Source organism: Schistocerca cancellata, chromosome 2 (genome assembly GCF_023864275.1).
Source record: "Schistocerca cancellata isolate TAMUIC-IGC-003103 chromosome 2, iqSchCanc2.1, whole genome shotgun sequence".
In the NCBI taxonomy this organism is placed as follows: Eukaryota; Metazoa; Arthropoda; class Insecta; order Orthoptera; family Acrididae; genus Schistocerca; species Schistocerca cancellata.
This window is the reverse complement of record NC_064627.1, coordinates 448,036,102-448,056,185: the sequence shown is the minus strand read 5'-3', so window position 1 is coordinate 448,056,185 and position 20,084 is coordinate 448,036,102. Positions and strand designations below refer to the sequence as shown.

Sequence of the window (20,084 nt, the reverse complement as noted above, 5' to 3'; positions counted from 1 at the left end):
CCTGTGATTCGAGTATTGAAGATAATCTGAAGCTGACCAAACATCTGAGCAGTTTATAAAGTACATTTGTCAGGCTAAGTGGGTGGTAGCTGTCTACAGACATTGGGTTTTTCCCGGGCTTAAGGATGGGAATAACTACACTGTCTCGCCATTGTGACGGAAAAGCACCCTGAGCCAAATGTGGTTGAAGACCCTGAGGAGCTGTTGCCTCTGGGGAACATCCAAGTGTTGGATTACCTGGTTGTGGATGGAATCTGGGCCTGGGGCTGTCTCTCGTGAAGAGACAAGAGCCTGCACCAATTCCCATTCAGCGAAAGGTGCATTATAGGGCTTAACGTGGTGCAGGATGAAACAGAGGGGGGTCTGTTCAACTCTTGTGTTTCTGCAGGAGAAAGGTAGTAGGGTAGGAAGAGAGAGAGATTGCCACAGCAAAATGTGTCGCAAGGTGTTCTGTGAGGACCAATGCATCAGTGCACACAGCACCATGGAGGTTGGGACCCTGGGCAGTTGACTGTCGCTGGTGGCACAGAAGGCTATGGAGCTTCGACCAAACCTGCGACAAACAGCCATACGTCCCCCAGGAAGAAACCTAGTGATCCCAGCATTCCTTTTACTCTGCTTAATAATGTAACGAGCCTTAGCACAGAGACGCCTAAAAGTGAGAAGGCCGGTATGTGAAGGGTGTAGCTTAAATCACTGCAGCACCCATCGGCGGTCCTGGATTGCGAATGCGACATTCTTGGTTCACCACAGTACTGGTCGACAACGAGGGGGACCTGTGGACAGGAGGACAGCAGTGCCAGTAGCATGGAGAATAGTGGCAGAGATGTTTTGCATGACTAGATCAATGGATTTCGAGGGGGAGGTGTCAAAGTTCACAGCAGGTGGCTTTAGGGCGCAAAACTGCTACACTCATAAGTGCCCATTCTGTGACTTAGTGAAGGGTAAAAAATAGAATCTTAAATCAGCAGCAATGGAAGAAAAACTCAAAAAGGAGGGAAACTAAAAACAGAAGGAAATCTTAGAAAACTAATACTGAAGGGGGGCAGGAGGTATTTTTCCCGAAAAAGAGCTTCAAATGATCGATGTCATCTCACTGACACAAACTCAAGGGCGTGATCAACTAAGCACGTGTCATCTGCTAAAAGGGATGATACATCCAGCGAAAGCTGTAAGCGGATTGAAATAGGGACACTGAAGTAAAAAGTGTCTCACTGTCCACGGTTGAGAGCAGTGGGGACAATGCAGGGGAGGGTCGCCACTTAAAAGATGTCAACGGCTACAAAGACAGTGCCCTATCCGGAGTTTAGTTAAAATGACCTCCTGACGACGAGACCAGGAGGAACAAGTCCAAGCACAGGGAAGAGCTTTTACATCCCGGGAAGTGCAGACCAATGTGTGTGACATAAAAGAGCAACACGATGACATAAAACGCTCTATAGATCGGCAAAGGGAACCATGCGAACAGTGGGCCAAGGAAGAGAGATAATGCAGCCTTGGCCGCTATATCGACTGCCTCGTTTCCACGGATACCAATGTACCCTGGAATCCAGAGGAATGCCACAGAGACACCCCCAAGTGGAGCAAGTGAAGGCAGTCCTGAATCCAGTGGATGAGATAAACAGCTTGGAGGTTGAGAAGAGAGCTGAGCAACAGCCTGGAGAACAGCGTAAAGCTTCACAGTAAAAGCTGAACACTGGTCGGGAAGCCAAAATATAATAGGGGTGTCGCCAACAATATAAGCACTCCCAACACCAAATGGGGTCTCTGAGCTGTCAGTGTAAATAAATGTGGCATCCTCCATTTGTGCCCATAAAGCAGAAATGGGGGGGGGGGGGGGGGGGGGCGCAGTACTAACCTTGGGAGGCTGACAAAGGTCACGGAGAAAACAGGTCCGGCGGTGAAGCCACGGAAGCACCATACCCCCATTTATCAGAAAAGTTTTAGGAAATTGGAAGGATAGGGATTGCATTAGTTGACGGAAGCGGACTCCTGGTAATAGTAGAGAGGAAGGGCAGCCTGCATACCCTAAATCCGAGGTGGTACCAGAAAAGGGGGCATGGCTCGGATGAGCAGGCATGGAAGACATGACTAGTGTAATGACTCAGTAGGACAGCTCGCCGATTAGACAGTGGAAGTTCAGCAGTCTCAGAGTATAGGCTCTCCACGGAGCTGGTGTAAAAAGCTCCAGACACTGAACACAATCCACGGTCGGGGCAGAGACGCCAAAGAATAGACAGCCATGTAGAGGAGTAAACTATGCTTCCGTAGTGTAATTTCGTGCACACTCAGGTGCAATATAGGCGGAGGACGACCACTCAGTTCGCTCCCCAGGAGGTACCACTCGAAACATGGAGGGTGTTGAGAGACCACAGACGGCGAGCTGAAAGATACGAAATGTGGGAAGACCAGCACAGTTTTCTGTCAAACTTAAGTCCCAAGAATTTGACGATGCCCGTGAACGGAAGGTCAACAGGGCCTAGATGTAGGGAAGGCGGTGGAAATTCCGTACAATGCAAAAAATTTACACAGACGGCCTTACTGGGAGAAAATTGGATGCTGGTTTCGATGCTCCATGAGTGGAGGCAATCGAGACATCCTTGAAGGCATCATTCAAGAAGGCTGGTCCACTGAGAACTGTAGTAGATTGTAAAATTGTTGAAAAAGAGGAAACCCAAGACATCGGGAAGGAGACAATCCTTAACTGGATTTATGGCGATGGCTAACAGTACAAAACTTAGCACGGAGCCCTGGGATACCCCATTTTCTTGGGTGAAAGTAGGAGAGAGAGCAGTGTTCATCCACACCTTAAATGTGCGCGCGCTCCATCATAAATTCACGAATGAAAAGGGGTAGCCGACCACGAAAGCCCTGACGGAACAGTGTGCGGAGTATGCCTGTCCTCCCACAAGTATCGTATGACCTCTCCAGATCAAAAAATACTGCTACCATTTGGTGTTTCCTGAGACAATTGTTCATTACGTAAGTGGAGAGAGCAACAAGATGTTCAACTGCTGAACAATGCTTTCTGGAACTGCATCGGGCAGTTTTTACAAGGTTTCTGGACTCCAGCCACTAGCGTGAACAGCAATTAACCACGCAATCCCAAACCTTACAAACATTACTTGTGAGTGAGGTGGGGAGATAGCTAGAGGGGAGATGTTTGTCATTTACAGGTTTCAGAACAGCTTCCCGCCACCTTCTGGGAAAGGTATTGTCACTCCAAATTCGGTTATAAACGCAAAGGAGGTAATGCAGAATACGGTATGATAAATGCAGCAACATTTGGACGTGGATGCTATCTGACCATGTGGTGGAAGAGCAAAAGGAAGAGATTGAGTGTTGGAGTTCCTGTACAGACAAAACATTATAATAACATTTGCTATTTTGAGAGGAGAAAGCAAAAGGTCGCACTTCCGCTGCTCGTTTCTTCGGAAGAGAGGCTGGTGGGTAATTTGAGGAGCTCAAAATCTCCCGCAGGGTGTTGACCCAATGGGTTAGAAATTGTGACTGGGTCCACTAGTGTATCTTGCGCGACAGTTAACCCAGAGATTGGGGAGAAACTAGACGTGCCGGATAACAGTCGAATTCAACTCAAAACTACAGATGAGGGTGTGAAGGTGTTAAAGGAGCTGCTAAAGTAATCCCAGTTTGCCTTCTGATGATCGTGGATGATGTGACGGCACTGCACACACAATTGTTTATAGCGGATACAGTTGGCCAACGTAGGATGATGGCGGAAAATGCGAAGAGCACGTCTCCGCTTGCATATTGCATCACGGCACACCGAGTTCCACCTAGGAACGGGGGCACCGAGGCAAAGGGGAGGTACAGGGTATTTATAGTTCTGTGGCTGTAAGAATAACTTCTATAACATGAGTGACATGATCGTCGATGCCAGGAAACTGATGGTCATCAAATGTTGCTAGAGAAGAGAAAAGAGTCCAATTGGCTTTGAAGAACTTCCAGCACTTGTGGCTGTAATCGATGGACACATGGAAAATGTGTCACTCGAGTGTGTATCAGCATGAGCGAAACATTCAAAGCACCGAGGTAGCCGAACAGTACCGACCGAAAGGTCCAAATCGGAGTAGGCTAATGTGGAAGCATAAAAAAATGTAGGTTCCCCAGCGTTGAGGCAACACTGGTGTGACGTCATACGCGCGTGACTGCGTGTGAGATCGCTCTCTAAGTTTTCATCTATTTTTAGGTTGCAGATATATATTTTAACGGTTTCTGTGTTAATATTTACTATATAAGTGACTTATTAGTGGTTTCTTCATTCACCTTTGCCTTTCTTGCGTTGTGACCCGATATTTGTGAGTGTTTCGTATCGAGCAACTTAACCTCTTACCCGTGTTTACATTCCGCGCTGACCAGTTGCAGCTGTAGCGGCGCATCGAAAGCTAAGTACTAATTAATTGTTTGTGTATAGTAGTTTATTTAGGAACTTTAGTAGTCTTCAGCCGGTGTTCTTGGTGTTTTCCGGTGAAATAACTTCAGAAGAAATTTTTGCGAACTGCTTTCGGTTTCATTACTGTCATTAGACGTTTGATTTTCTTTCTGTGTTAGTATTTGTTATATTCTCATTTGTTGTTGATTAATACTGTCAATAATAGTAGTTACTTTCCTTGTGGAGCAAGTTTGTGATTATTGTAATCAGTTTTTAACATCATCTTATTGTAGTAGCGGAACTTAGATAAAGTTGTTTTCTTGTTTCAATAACTGTAAAATTTTACCATGAGTGAGAAGTGTGGGCTTTGCCGTAGGTTCGTGAGTAGTGGATTGCGGTGTGAGACTTGTTTGAAGTATTTTCACTGGGGGGAATGCAGTGGGGAAGCCAGTGGGCATTCTGGTGAGATCCTCTCCTGGAACTGCAGGTTATGTAGCAAGAGTAAGTTGATAGAGGAGCAGGAGCGTAAGATCTGTGCCCTTCAGGTGCAGTTGAAAAATGCACAGGAGGAGCTAGATAGGATGAGGAGGGAGAAGGGGGTTGGGGTATGGGAGCTGGCTATTGGCAAGAGATCTGCTAGGAGAAGGAGATTTTCAGATAGTTTTACTATTGGTGTTTGTGATAGATTTGACCAACTGTCAGAGTCTAGTGGAAAGGAATCTCTAGTAGCTGTAGATGTAGGAAGTATGCAGCAGACCTCAGCAGTTATGGTGGCTAGGACAGTTGCAAAGTCTAAGAGAAAGAAGAAGGTTCTGCTGTTAGGTAGTTCTCATGGTAGAGGTGTAGGCGAGCAGTTGCAGGAAGTTTTGGGGAGTGAGTACCAGGTCACCAGCATTGTGAAGCCTAATGCTGGATTGGCTCAGGTGACTTAACATAGGGGGGGTTATGTAGGGATTTTACAAAAGAGGATCAGGTAGCGATTGTGGGCGGGGCTGGTAATAGTATTGACAGGGATGGGGATTATGACATGGATGGGGATTATGACATAGATGGTGACCTGGAAAAGATAGCCACTCAGACTGGCAACACGAATGTGCATTTCGTGGAACTGTTTCAGCGTCACGATCGGCCTCATCTTAATACAGCCGTCAGGCGTAATAACATGAGACTTGGGGGTGCGCTAATGACAGAAGGCATGAGTCACATTTCAGTGGTGTCGGTGGAGTCTATCAGCAGGACGGGTTTCACTCGACATGGCCTGCACCTCAACAGGTATGGAAAGGGGAGGTTGGCAAAGCTTATAGGTGACAGCATAGGTGGGGGTGGTGGGATCACTCATGGGAAAATTCCAGTAGTTGTGGGTGTTAGAGCTGTACCTTTTTTAGAGTGAAGTCAGCTGACAGGTATTCCTGCTTAAGGGAAGTCTCTCTAACAAAGAAACCACTTTCGACAAAGCTTAGGTATCCGATTAATGAGGGAATTAGTATATTTCATCAAAACATACAAGGCATTAGAGATAAAGTTAGTGAATTACTTATAGATGTTGACTCTGAAGTTATTGGTATATCTGAACACTTCTTAAATAAGGAGGTAATTCAGAGGCTTCCTTTACCAGGATACAGGTTGGCTGGCAGCTTTTCTAGGAGCTCTTTGCGGTGTGGGGGAGTAGCCATGTACGTAAAAAACGGTATCCCATTTGAGTCAATTGATGTTTCAAAGCACTGCACTGAAAAGGTGTTTGAATGTTGTGCAGGTGTGGTTAAATTTAGTGGAGCTAAACTTCTTACTGTTGTTATTTATAGATCCCCAGACTCCGATTTCACAATGTTTTTGCTGAAGCTAGAGGAGGTTCTTGGTCCACTTTATAGGAACTACAAAAAGTTAGTTATATGTGGTGACTTCAATATAAATTGTATAAATGATTGTGCAAGGAAAAGGATGCTGGTAGACCTCCTTAATTCATATAATCTTATGCAAACCGTATTCTTTCCCACGAGAGTGCAAGGGAACAGTAGAACAACCATAGACAATATTTTTGTTCATTCGTCATTACTAGAAGGGCATTCTGTTAGCAGAATGGTGAATGGCCTTTCAGATCATGATGCACAAACTTTAAGTCTAAAAGATTTTTGTGCTGCAACGAAGGTTAAATATAGTTACCAACGTTTTAGGAAAGCTGATCCAGTTGCTGTAGAGACTTCTGTAAACCTTATCAAGGAACAAGAGTGGCAAGATGTTTATAGTGCTGATACAGTAGACGATAAATATAATGCTTTCCTCAAGCCTTTTCTCGTGCTCTTTGAAAGTTGCTTTCCGTTAGAACGTTCAAAACAGGGTACTAGCACAAACAGGCAGCCTGGGTGGCTGACTAAAGGTATAAGAATATCTTGTAGAACAAAGTGGCAATTATATCAAAACGTTAGAAACAGTCACAATCTAAATGCAGTAGCCCATTACAAACAGTATTGTAAGGTGCTTAAAAAAGTTATTAGGAAGGCAAAAATTATGTGGTATGCAGATAGAATAGCTAAGTCTCAGGATAAAATTAAAACCATATGGTCAGTCGTAAAGGAAGTGGCTGGTCTGCAGAGACAGGTCGAGGATATAGAATCAGTGCGTAGTGGGAATGTCCGTGTTACTGATAAGTCGCATATATGTACAGTATTTAATAATCACTTTCCGAATATTGCAGGTGAACTAAATAGAAACCTAGTCCCAACAGGGAATCATATAGCGCTCGTAGAAAAAAGTGTTCAGAGACTGTTACCTGAAATGCTCCTCCATGATACTGACAAGAGGGAGATTGAGTTAATAATTAAATCACTAAAGACCAAGAACTCTCATGGATATGACGGGGTATCTAGCAGAATACTGAAGTATTGTTCTATGTATGTTAGCCCAGTACTTAGCCATATCTGTAACTTTTCCTTTAGGAGTGGTCGGTTTCCTGACCGATTAAAGTACTCGGTAGTGAAGCCACTTTATAAAAAGGGAGACAGGGATAATGTTGATAATTATAGACCTATTTCTATGCCATCGGTGTTTGCTAAAGTTATCGAGAGGGTTGTATATACAAGGTTACTGCAGCATTTAAATTCACATAATTTGCTGTCAAATGTACAGTTTGGTTTTAGAAATGGCTTAACAACTGAAAATGCTATAGTCTCTTTTCTCTGTGAGGTTTTGGACGGATTAAATAAAAGGTTGCGAACGTTAGGTATTTTCTTTGATTTAACGAAGGCTTTCGACTGTGTTGACCACAAAATATTACTGCAGAAGTTGGAACATTATGGAGTAAGGGGAGTAGCTTACAATTGGTTCGCCTATTACTTTAAGAACAGAAAGCAGAAGGTAATTCTCCGCAATATTGAGAGTGGTAATGATGTTCAGTCCCAATGGGGCACTGTTAAATGGGGCGTTCCCCAAGGATCGGTGCTGGGGCCACTGCTGTTTCTTATTTATATAAATGATATGCCTTCTAGTATTACAGGTGATTCAAAAATATTTCTGTTTGCTGATGACACCAGCTTGGTAGTGAAGGATCTTGTGTGTAATATTGAAACATTATCAAATAATGTAGTTCATGAAATAAGTTCGTGGCTTGTGGAAAATAATTTGATGCTAAATCACAGTAAGACTCAGTTTTTACAGTTTCTAACTCACAATTCAAAGAGAACTGATATTTTAATCAGACAGAATGGGCATGTTATAAGCGAGACGGAACAGTTCAAGTTCCTAGGCGTACGGATAGACAGTAAGTTGTTGTGGAAAGCCCATGTTCAGGATCTTGTTCAGAAACTAAATGCCGCTTTATTTACCATTAGAACTGTATCTGAAATAAGTGACATTTCAACACGAAAAGTAGTCTACTTCACATATTTTCATACGCTTATGTCATATGCTATTATTTTTTGGGGCAATTCTTCTGATTCAAAAAGGGTACTTTTGGCTCAAAAACGGGCTGTTCGAGCTATGTGTGGTGTAAGTTCTAGAACCTCTTGTCGACCCCTATTCAATAGTCTGGGAATTCTGACATTGCCCTCACAGTATATATTTTCTTTAATGTCGTTTGCTGTTAGCAATATTAGCTTATTCCCAAGAGTTAGCAGCTTTCACTCAGTTAATACTAGGCAGAAATCAAATCTGCATGTGGAATGCACTTCCTTGACTCTTGTGCAGAAAGGAGTGCAGTATTCTGCTGCATCCATTTTCAATAAGCTACCACAAGAACTCAAAAATCTTAGCAGTAGCTCAAACGCTTTTAAGTCTAAACTGAAGAGTTTCCTCATGGCTCACTCCTTCTATTCTGTTGAGGAGCTTCTGGAAGAGCTAAAAAATTAAGCAAATTCCAGTGTTACATTCTTGATTTTCTTTATTTAAACTAATGACGTGTTGCCTGAATATGTTTCTTATATTTCATTTTATCTGTTTCTACAATCGTGTTATAATTTCATGTATTGACTCGTTCCATGACCATGGAGACTTCTCCTTAATGTGGTCCCACGAAACAATAAATAAATAAATAAATAAGATCCACTTTGTGGAAAAGGTCAAGCAATAGGGAACCTCTTGGATGAGGATGCGGAGAATCCCAAAGTGGGTAGTGGGCCTTGGAGTCTCCAACCAGCAAATATGGGGGTGGGAGCTGACCAATAAGATGGAGGAGATCGGCTCTTGCCATTAGAGTGGATGAGGGAATGTATATGGTACAAAGAGAGAAGGTGTATCCTGAAAGGGAAAGACGTACAGCGACAACTTGGAAGGAACTCTTTAAAGAGGATTGGGTGATGTTGGACAGTATCATGGAGAAGAATCATAAGTCCCCCGTGTGCTGGGGAGATCAAACCGGACCAACTGGAAATGAGGGAAGTGATCATGGGGACGTAACTGTTTCCTGAAGGTAGAAGACGACCGGGGAGCAGGACTGTAAGAGGATCAACAATTCATCTCGATTGGAGTGAATTCCGCAGATATTACAATGGGTAATTGACATAGGGTGGACAGAAAAACAAAAAATCTCACCACGGTTGCTGTCAACTCAACGACCGATTAGAGCTGGCAGCCGACAGCATGGAACAGCATTCTGCCAAAGGCAGGAGATCCTGATCCATAGGTTGTTCAGAGACAGCTCCTGCCGCAAGCGATCGGCTGGCCGATCAGGCACCAGCGGTGCATCTAGGTGGCACGGAAGACAGCCAAGGGTGGCTACCGCTGGGTGGCACTGTAGATGAGACATGCTTTAGAGGAGAAGGAGAGGAACTATGTTTCTTATCAGCCTTCTTTGAAGCAGGGTGTTGAGAAGAGGGAGGAGTCAATGGTTGTGAGGTTGGGTACGTAAAAGATCTTCACAAGTAGGCTCTTTTTTGGAGGTCCGGGAATCCGATTTTGGGGACTGTGGTTTAACGCAATGAATGTTGAGCCTTGGAGAGGGCAGGTGATAGCAGGGAGGTTGAGCGGGTGATCTTTGGGTTGGCCGATCTGACTACCGTGGGTGAGATCGCACGTCTGTGTGGCTATCTCCTTAGTACGTCGAGGAGAGGCAAGCACAGTGCTGTATTTACCCACTGGGAGCACAGTAGGCTTTCTACTTACGATCAGCAAAGGTAGACGCCTTTCATTAACTCGGGTTTCCTGAATAATTCGTTCATCTTTGAAAATAGGGCAATCTCTAGAGGAAGCAGCATGGTTGCCCTTAGAGTTGGTGCAACGAGGGGATGGAGGTGGACAATCATCCTCATGGGAATCCTTGCCACATGTAACGCATTTGGCTGTATTGGAACACGACTGGCTGGTATGATTAAACTGCTGACACCAATAGCAACACGTATGATTGGGTATGTAAGGGCAAACTGAAATGATCTCATATCCCGTTTTAATATTCAATGGCAGCTGAGAGGTGATCCAGAGATTTGTACTTTTGGATCTTCTTCTCTTGCTTGTAATCCAGGCAATCTGGCGAGCGACGGGAGTGGCAGCCAGCACAACTGACACACACAGGTGGCGGAACACAGGAGCCTCCCTCATGGAGTGGGTTGCCACAGTCACCAAACAAAGAGACCACCGTACAACAGGAAGACGCAAGCTCAAGACGCAAGCTCAAGACGCAAGCTCAAGACGCAAGCTCAAGACGCAAGCTCAAGACGCAAGCTCAAGACGCAAGCTCAAGACGCAAGCTCAAGACGCAAGCTCAAGACGCAAGCTCAAGACGCAAGCTCAAGACGCAAGCTCAAGACGCAAGCTCAAGACGCAAGCTCAAGACGCAAGCTCAAGACGCAAGCTCAAGACGCAAGCTCAAGACGCAAGCTCAAGACGCAAGCTCAAGACGCAAGCTCAAGACGCAAGCTCAAGACGCAAGCTCAAGACGCAAGCTCAAGACGCAAGCTCAAGACGCAAGCTCAAGACGCAAGCTCAAGACGCAAGCTCAAGACGCAAGCTCAAGACGCAAGCTCAAGACGCAAGCTCAAGACGCAAGCTCAAGACGCAAGCTCAAGACGCAAGCTCAAGACGCAAGCACCGCATAGGTGGAGGGACGTACGGCTTCACGTCACATCTGTAGCACATAACCTTGACCTTCTCTCGAAAGCCAGAATGAAGGTGCCAGTATCGGTGTCTTTGTGACCCTTCTGATGACTTCTGATGCGTCAAACAAAATGAAAGCCACGCCGCTCCATATTAGCTCCAAGTTCCTTATCAGTTTGCAGGATGAGGTCCCTAAGAAAAATTACTCCCTGGACAACATTCAGAGATTGGTGAAGAGTGATAGACACTGGGATATTACCAAGACGATCATAGACACAAAGAGCTGTGGACTGCTCGGCAGAAGCAGCTTTGATCAACAGGGAGCCCGACCGCATCTTACTTAAAGACTCCACTTCACCAACATTGTCCTCGATGTTTTCCACGAAAAGCAACGGCTTTGTGGTGATGAATGTCTCCCCATCCGACCTAGCACAGACGGGATGACGGGGAAACAATAAAAAGTACCCATAATTGTAAAAAATTTATGGGTTTTCCCCTGTTTTCTACCAGATGAAAACATTTCTGGGTTTTTCCCAGATTTCCCGGAGTGTGTACACCCTGAGCTCTTTTTGCTATCCTGAAGAATGCGACAACACTGTGCACCCAACTGCTTGTAACGAATGTGGTTGGCCATCAATAGGATGACAGTTAAAAACTTAGAGAGCACATTTGTGGGCGTGAAATGTGTGGCGGACACCTCAGTCCACCAAGGGACCAGGACACAGTGCAGTGAAGAGGAACTGTGGGGAATGGAACATGCTGCAGTGGTAAGGATAATGTTTGTAAGATATTATACCTGGTCATCGCAAAGGTCATCGCAACTGGCGGAAACTATGTTCATCGAAGGTTGCCAGGGAGGAATAAGGCCTCCAGCCAGTCCCAGAAAGCTGTCATTTGGGTGTGCATGCAGGTGGGGGTATGAGTCAGCAATTGGATAGCACACAGGAAATGGTCGCTTGCATACTTGTCAGAGAGAACGGACTACTCGAGATGATGGGCAAGTAGGGTAGTGCAGGAGAGGTCCAAATGGGAATAGATGTGAGTGAAGTCTGAAAGGAACATGGGTGCCCCTGTGTTAAGGCAGATGAGGTTAAAGTGATTAAGAAGGTCAGCCAAGAGGGCACCTCTCTGAAAGGTTCTGGGAGAACTCCCAAGGGGATGGCACGCATTAAAGTCACCAAACAGCACAAAGGAGTTGGCCAATAAGCTAGAGGAAGTCTGTCCTGGCGACATCTAATGACGGAGGTATGTGAATGGTACAAAGAGAAATGGGAAAAGGTAAAGTGAAGAAGGAAAACGCGCACTGCAACAGCTTGAAGCCAGGTAGTCAGGAAGACAGGTTGACTATGAACAACATCCCCGGTGTGCAACATGACTTCCCTATGAGATGGAATGCTGTCCTTGGGGAGAAGGTCAAAGTGGACTGGGAAGAAATTTGAGAGCTCAAAGTGGTCATGAGAATGCAATTTTGTTTCCTGGAGGCAGAGAACAAGCGGATGCTGCACTTCTAAGAGAAGATGTAAGTTCTCTTAATTGGATTGAAGGCCGCAAACGTTCCACTGGAGGAGAGTCATAATGGAGAGGGCAGGCGGGGAAAAGTAAAGGGGTGTCCCCTCGGCGGCTGTTGCTGAGTGCCAGCCTTCGAAGACTTGCTGCTACAAGGTGCACAGGGTGCAGGATCCCGCTCAACAAGGTCTACAGAGGTTTCGGCATTCACTCGATGTCAGTCTGAGTCCAGGGTAGGATAATGGTTAGTGGTGTGCATTGGCGACAGAGAGATCGGCCAGGCGAGTGTATCACGGGGTGACACTGTTGAAGATGATCTCCAAGTTGGCAAACGAGAAGACTGTTTGCCTTTGTTTCACTTCTTGCAGCCTTTTTGGTTGGCAGAGGAAGACTAAGATGTTTGTTGGCTGGAGGAACATAGGAAGTTGCAGGAGTAGTCCTCCTGCCCTTTCTGGCCTGCCTGTTGTGCAGCAGGTGACTTCCACCCATTAGGCGAAAGTTTTGTGGCCTATTGCACAGTTGGAAGAGAAGACGGGGATGCTACCATGACACGGGGCGACTTCACAACAGTGGTGATGAATTTGAGGTCACATGTATGTGTGGCCATGTCCTTTGTGGAGCAAGATATAAGAACAGTACTGTACGTGCCGAGAGAGAGACCGTAGTGTTTCTAACTAGCCAAAAACTTGCGAGTGACCGAGAAGGCACTTTCTCTTTCACCCACATCTCCTTGACAGCCCGATCATCAAGAAACACCAGAAAATCTTTGGAGGTGACGGCTTGATCGGCATTGCAGCTGATACAGTGGGGAGAAGGAGACAAACAATCAACCTCGTGAGCATCCCTACCACAGGTTATACATTTGGCCAGGTGTCAAAAGGAGATTCGAGTTTTATTGTAATGATGATACTGGTAACAGCACATCAGGTTTGGAGTGTACAGTTGGATGGTGATAGCATCATAGCCTCCTTTGATCTTTGACAGAAGCAACACACTATTTAAAGTGAGAAAAATAGTGTGTGTGTGGGCAGTAAGGATGTATCTACCTTTTCCATCACCCAATGGACTGCAATGACACCCTGATCAGAGAGGTACATCCGGATTTCTGCCTCAGTCAGACCATCAAATAGCCTAGTGTAAGTTAACACCACGGGATGAATTCAACGTTCGATGGGCCTTGACATGAACAAGATAGCTGTTGAGAGAAGCTGCAAGCAGTTGATGTGCTTTAAAATTTGAAGCAGTCTCTAAAAGCAAAGTGCCATTTCGTAAACGGGAACAGAATTTCACAGAGCTGGCAATTGCATCAACACCTTTCTGAATAATGAACGGATTTACCGTAGCAAAGGACTGACAGCCTTCAGTGCGTCAAACCACGAGGAACTGTGGTGCAGCTGGGAGGGTCTTTGAATTGTTAGCCTCATTCATTTTATGTTTGGTAGACACTGACTGCGAAGATGATTGGCTAACTGCGAGAAAATCCCCTATGATTGCCAGCATCTCCGATAGTGTGCTCCTTCTGAACTGGGAGCCCCCTCAGAAGGGGGTGCACCTGCCTTAGGTGATTGTTCACACCTAAGGTCACACCTTCTGAATATGTGACAGAGACCAATTGGCAATTTGGGAAGGTAGCAAGCAGCTCAGGTAATCACCCCTCCTTGGGCCTGGCCTGTACCAGGGGGGTACAAGCGAACCCTACCTGTCAACCCATGGCTGGGAATTACGCATTACCCAGTCACACATTATGCATCAGATGCATTGGCTGTCCTTCAGGAACACATACGGAGGAAGAAGAAAAAGAGCGCCCTCAAATGTAGAAGTGGAAGGAGGATAGGAGACGGGAAACAAAGAAAGAAAAAAAGGAATGGAAAACAGTGGAGAGACAGTTCTGATATCAGCTACTGAATATGCAGAACACATTTCCAAAAATATCCCAGACATGTTCCCAAGGAAGGGAAAAAAGAACAGCAAGAGGATAAAAATGCAGCACGCAGAGGAAAAGATGCTGCAAAGGCTGGGGCCCCATGGTAGCCAAGCATGAACCCACCAAGAACCACCTGCTGTCACAACGAGACACACTTTAAGCCTCTGGGCCTCCTTAGATATTGGTAGAATTAAGACGGGGGTGAAGCGTTTGACACCATGCGTTCTGCAGAAAGTATTTCCACATGGTGATAGTGGAGACAATGAAATTTCCATTGTCAAATACTTATTGACAGCATGATACACTTGCAAAGGCTCTTCTATATGATAGACAGATGACTGCTCCAACTGTTTAACGATACATAACGACTTAAGAACTGCAAGCAAGTACTCACTTAATAAACCAAAAATAACTCCACTATATAAACACATGCTCAGTGAAGTTATTTTGTTACTCCACACACAGGAACTGGCTAGGAATTACTAGGGAGATATAGTCTGTCAGTAATCTGAAAAGCAAGCAGCGCTCATGGTGGGAGAAGTTGCCTTTCCTGGAAGAACACTGCAGCTGCTGTACAGGATGACTAAGATTTCCCCTCCAGCAATCTAAAACCGAGCACAGGGATAATGTAGATTCTGTCCATATGCATTACTTGTGTTAGTGTTGTCACTAACTTCCAAGATCCTTTTGATGTAGCATTCCTGCATTTTGTGGAACATAAACACCCTCAGGCGTGTGTGTGTGTGTGTGTGTGTGTGTGTGTGTGTGTGTGTGTGTGTGTGCGCGCGCGCGCGCACTGTGTAGCCACTGATTCATAAAGCACATTGTGGAGGGTCAGTATTGCTTTGTACAATATCTTGTACTTGCTTCTTGTGACATAATGGGGTAGATCAGAATGGGCAATGGCTTTCGCAGTCCTAATTTGGCAGACCTACGAAGGAAAGAAGTGAATGACCACAACGTGGTAACCTACCTTCCCTGGCACTCCTAGCACATGCACCTCCCCCTCCATACTGTTACACCACCAGAACACAATTTGTCCCTTAATATGGCACTACTGCACTTAGATGTGGAACACACACGTAATATTTGTTTTTAACACACTTCATTTAAAAGTAACAATTTCATGCTGTTAGATCAATATTTTTTGTAACTGATTTTTCTAGCCCTTGCAATGCAGGAGCTATTAGTTCTAGAGGAAAAAAAGATTAGGACTTTTTTGCAAGCAATTTATTGCAGTTTAATTTTGTACTGGGACAAATTTTCATTAGAAGCAGCGGTTTTCGAGTTTATCAAGAAAAACACAAAAGTGCCCTTTAAACACCTCTCCCAACCCAAAACTCACACCATACCGGTCAGGACGGTTAGTATGTTCTTGACACTCCCTCCTAGCACTGTGCAAATATTTGAGATTATGTGATTTTTCCGCGTAATTTTGCTTCACTGACTGGACTACAGTGGTGGCAAAAACACAATATCAAGGTATTTGTTACTACACACAAATACAGATAGTAACTGAGGTGATTTACTGGAAGAACAATTCCTCCATACTCAAAGAAGTGGAAAGACAGCTGCATTAACAGCTCCTGTAGTCAAATGAGTATAAAAAATCCATTTTTTAAATTAGACATGAGTCTTTAATACAAGAAAACTTTCAATAGCATGATGAGACTGAAAGCACTGCAAGCGACCTGGTAATGCTGTGTTGTTCTACCTGTGTAGAGCAGTGTGTTCATCCCTTCCAGATGTGCTCAGTCTGCGATTCAGCTCCTTACAGCCATCACATGATTTTTGAGACTGTGATCAGTGAAGGTACGTTTGATGCGTGTTACGAAAATTGAACAGCGGAATTTAGAGCAATGTTACGCCATCAAGTTTTTGTTAAACTTTGGAAATCGGAGAGTACAACCTTAGAAAAATTGAAACAGAGTGCTTTACAAAGAGCTCCTTGAAAAGCTCAGGAAAAGGGTGGATCGAGTTAGACCAGACATCACAGACAAGTGAATGCTGCATCGTGACAGTGTCCAAAGTCAACTTCCATCATGGAATTTTTGACCTCAAAAGGCATTCCTGTTGTTCTGCAGACCTTCTATTCACCTGATCCGAGTCCTTGTGACTTATTCTTTTTCCGAAACTAAAAACTGTCTTAGTAGAACATCATTTTGGCACCATGGAGAACATTCGAAAGAATGTTTCTGACATGTCAAAGGCCCTACCAGCTCAAGCCTTTCAGCACTGCTACCGGAACTGGGAATGACTCCACCAGTGTACAGCTGCTGAAAAAATCAGTCTCATTACTTTCCTCACACACCTCAAATGTTGTGGAGGATGTCTTACATACAGATCTTGACTTAAGACCTTACATACTCTGCAGACAGTGAAGTTTATCAAATAACATTTCCTTGATAGTAAAGAGTGAAATGTCAGCATATAATGACAGGAACAAGTGTTTTGGTAAAGCTGAATGAAAGTGTCCTGATTAATAAGATCACAAAGCTGTAATCAGTAAGTTAATTTAACTGAGAACCATGACAATGAAGTAACTTTAAGAATCTTAGATCAACAATACAACTTAATACCACCACTGTCATTTTTTCTTTTATTTTGGCAGGTCATTGCTGTTTGTGCTGCTGCCCATGACATCATTTAAGATCTGAAACATCCTATTCCTTGTCAACACTTCCCCTCCAAATACCATTCTAAGATTCTCCTAACCCCCTCCCACGAATTTTTATTGTATGTCCTATTCAGTTTCTTTTCTTTCCCTTCCTTCTATGCTCAGTGATTATTTCTCCTCTTATAATTTTCTCAGTATAGTCTGCTACATTGCAAGGCCATCTACATGCTGTTTGTGCTGCTGCCCATGACATCATTTAAGATCTGAAACATCCTATTCCTTGTCAACACTTCCCCTCCAAATACCATTCTAAGATTCTCCTAACCCCCTCCCACGAATTTTTATTGTATGTCCTATTCAGTTTCTTTTCTTTCCCTTCCTTCTATGCTCAGTGATTATTTCTCCTCTTATAATTTTCTCAGTATAGTCTGCTACATTGCAAGGCCATCTACATGTTGTCTTACAATATTGTACTGGCCCTTCCACTGGAAAAACAAACCAAATGACTGTTCATGTACATGCATGTATGTGTACTTCCTCCACCTAAAACAAAAGATAAATTCTGTTACTAGTTTGAACACAGTGCAATTACTTTCTGGAGTTTAAGGGTTATTCTTGCATTTTATGTCCACTGAGATAAGTTTTTTTTTTTTAAGGGCTTTGTTGAAATACAAGTATTCACATGTTGTATTAGTCTGATACGAACAACATTATTGTTACTGTATTGGTGAACATCTATCAAAAAGTATGTGTCCAATGTTAGCCATGCCATATATTTAGTACTGCCAGCTGTTAAAAATATTATGTGCGTGTTTTCATAGTATCAGTGATTATTTTTTATTTAAAATAATAACAGATCAGAGAATTTTCAGCAAATTTTGCCATAAGAAAGGAATAAAGTGCATCAGAGTTTTAGGAATGTTAAATATTCCTTTTGGTGAGTATGCTATGAGTAAAAAAAGGTTTTACAAGTATTGTAATCGTTTTGAAGAACATTGTGATGATGAAAATGACAAGCACCTGGGTGCAACAGCACACCAACCAATGTTGAAAAGTGAAAGAAATGATTATGAAATATTGTCAAATCGCAACCAGAAAATTTTCTAACGACGGTGGCATGTCAACTGGCTCATGGCATGAAATTGTTCTGGAAGTAGTTGAACTTTTTGCATTGAACGCAAAGTTGCTCAGGAGTCATTAGATGAAGTCAATAATGATACAGAACTACTAAAACAGGTCACAATAGGTGACGAAACATGAGCTGAGGGATGCGACTTTAAAACTAAGGTCCAATCTTCCCAGTGACAGCACAATGGATCTTCAAGACTGAAAAAATCTCACCAGGTACAGTCAAATGTAAAGGTTATGTTCACAGTTTTCTTTAATTTTAATAGTATAGTGCACCATTAATTCTTTCCACAAGGTGAAATGCACATATGGGTACTACTCACAAGATCAACAGCAATTTCTGGAGGATCAATTTATGGCTTTTACACCATGATAATTCATCTGCTCACATTTTCTTGTGTGTTCGTGAACATTTGGCAAAAAACAAGCCTCCATATTCACTCCATGTGACTACTTTAGGCATCAAAAAATAAAGAGAACCTTAAAGGGCATTCTTTTACAAGTGCTGGGGATTAAAAACACATCACTGAGTGATTGAATGGTATCCCAAAAATATAAAGTTCCAGTAATGTTTCAGGAATAGGAAGTGTGACGGCACAAGTCAACAACAGGTAATGGTGGAATATTTTAAAGAAGATAACATTGATGTAGATTAGTAAATAAACCAAGGTTTAGATCCAACATTCGCCGCAATAATCTTGTTGCTTCCACTAACATTGTCCATGATGCCTTCAAAGTCAGGACCCTGACAACATTTGTGTTGTTGTCTACCCAAGTTTGTCAATATAAAAGTGCTTTCCACCTTTGTTCATAATTTCCCTACTTATATCAAATATCTGTACCACCAGTTTTATAAATAAGTTCTCTGTACATGAATCTCCCTTTTACTTGCAGATCTCTCTTCAATAAATCCTGTTTCTCCCATTATGTCTTGCAAAACTGCTTCCCACCAAGGAAAAATTTTGTTGTGTGTGCATAATGTCAGCACTATTTTTTTTATTTATGTAAAGTCCCCCATCATTTATCAAATTATCGGTTTTGTAAAGGAGTCTGAAGTCACCGGTTTCCTCTCAAAATTCTTAGCATTCTTTGTTGGCAACTCGAGTAAACTAAGAGGTTTATTTTTATGTTCCTTTTCTTATGCGTCCTATTGGCTTAAGGTTCGAGTTTCCTATAGGTTTCTGCCCTTGGTTTCAGACTGGCAATATTAGCCAACACTTATTTTTGTGTCAACAATCTGTATTCATGCTACAAATAACCAGACATTCTTCACTCTAAAAGTACCACCACTTTGTATTGTGCACATTTTCTTGCAATGTGATATGCTTATCAGTCATTTCTGAATAGCTAAATATATCACTAAAAGTGCAAACTCAAATTCACTGATGCTGTAATTAAAAATAAGATAAACAAAATCAATATAAATTACAGCATGCTGCACTACACTTCTTGAAATGAGTAACGGAATTTGGATGTGCCTTTAGTGTAGTTGCAAGGTTCTCCTCAGAAAGGCCATTCACCTATCATGACTGTGGCTTGTTCATGAATTTACCAAAAAGTTATACCACCTCATTTTTTATCTTGTCCATTCAATGTCTTTGTTCTTTCTCTACTAAATCTGTATTTCAAATGCCTCCAGCCACGTTTTTCCTTATTACTATGTTTCAGCACCATATAGATGGTTACTTCATACACAACACTTTGCATCTTTTCTTCAAATTTTAGCAGGAAACTCCTTTGCTTTCAAAATGTCCCATTTGCCATTGCAATGCTGATTTTAATTTATGTGCTGCACAAACTATTGATCCACCTTTGTTTTAGGTTTTACCTAGTCTGTGAAGAATGGTAGAGTAGTTCCTCTTCACTACTCTACTACCCTCTACAAAGTAGTCTGTTGTGTAGCTTGCTTTCATTTCTACAAGCAAGCAAATATATTAACAGGTAAGAAAAGCTTATACACAGTATTTTATTACCATAACCAACTAACTAAACCATTA

The 20,084-nt window shown here is 43.2% G+C and overlaps 1 protein-coding gene across 1 annotated transcript in view; it reads right to left on the bottom strand.

Annotated features, from left to right (window-relative positions):
- Nucleotides 1-20,084, bottom strand: part of LOC126161939 (ATP-dependent RNA helicase DDX3X) — a 171,368-nt gene that overhangs the window by 26,540 nt on the left and 124,744 nt on the right. The gene's annotated exons all lie outside the window — the stretch shown is intronic.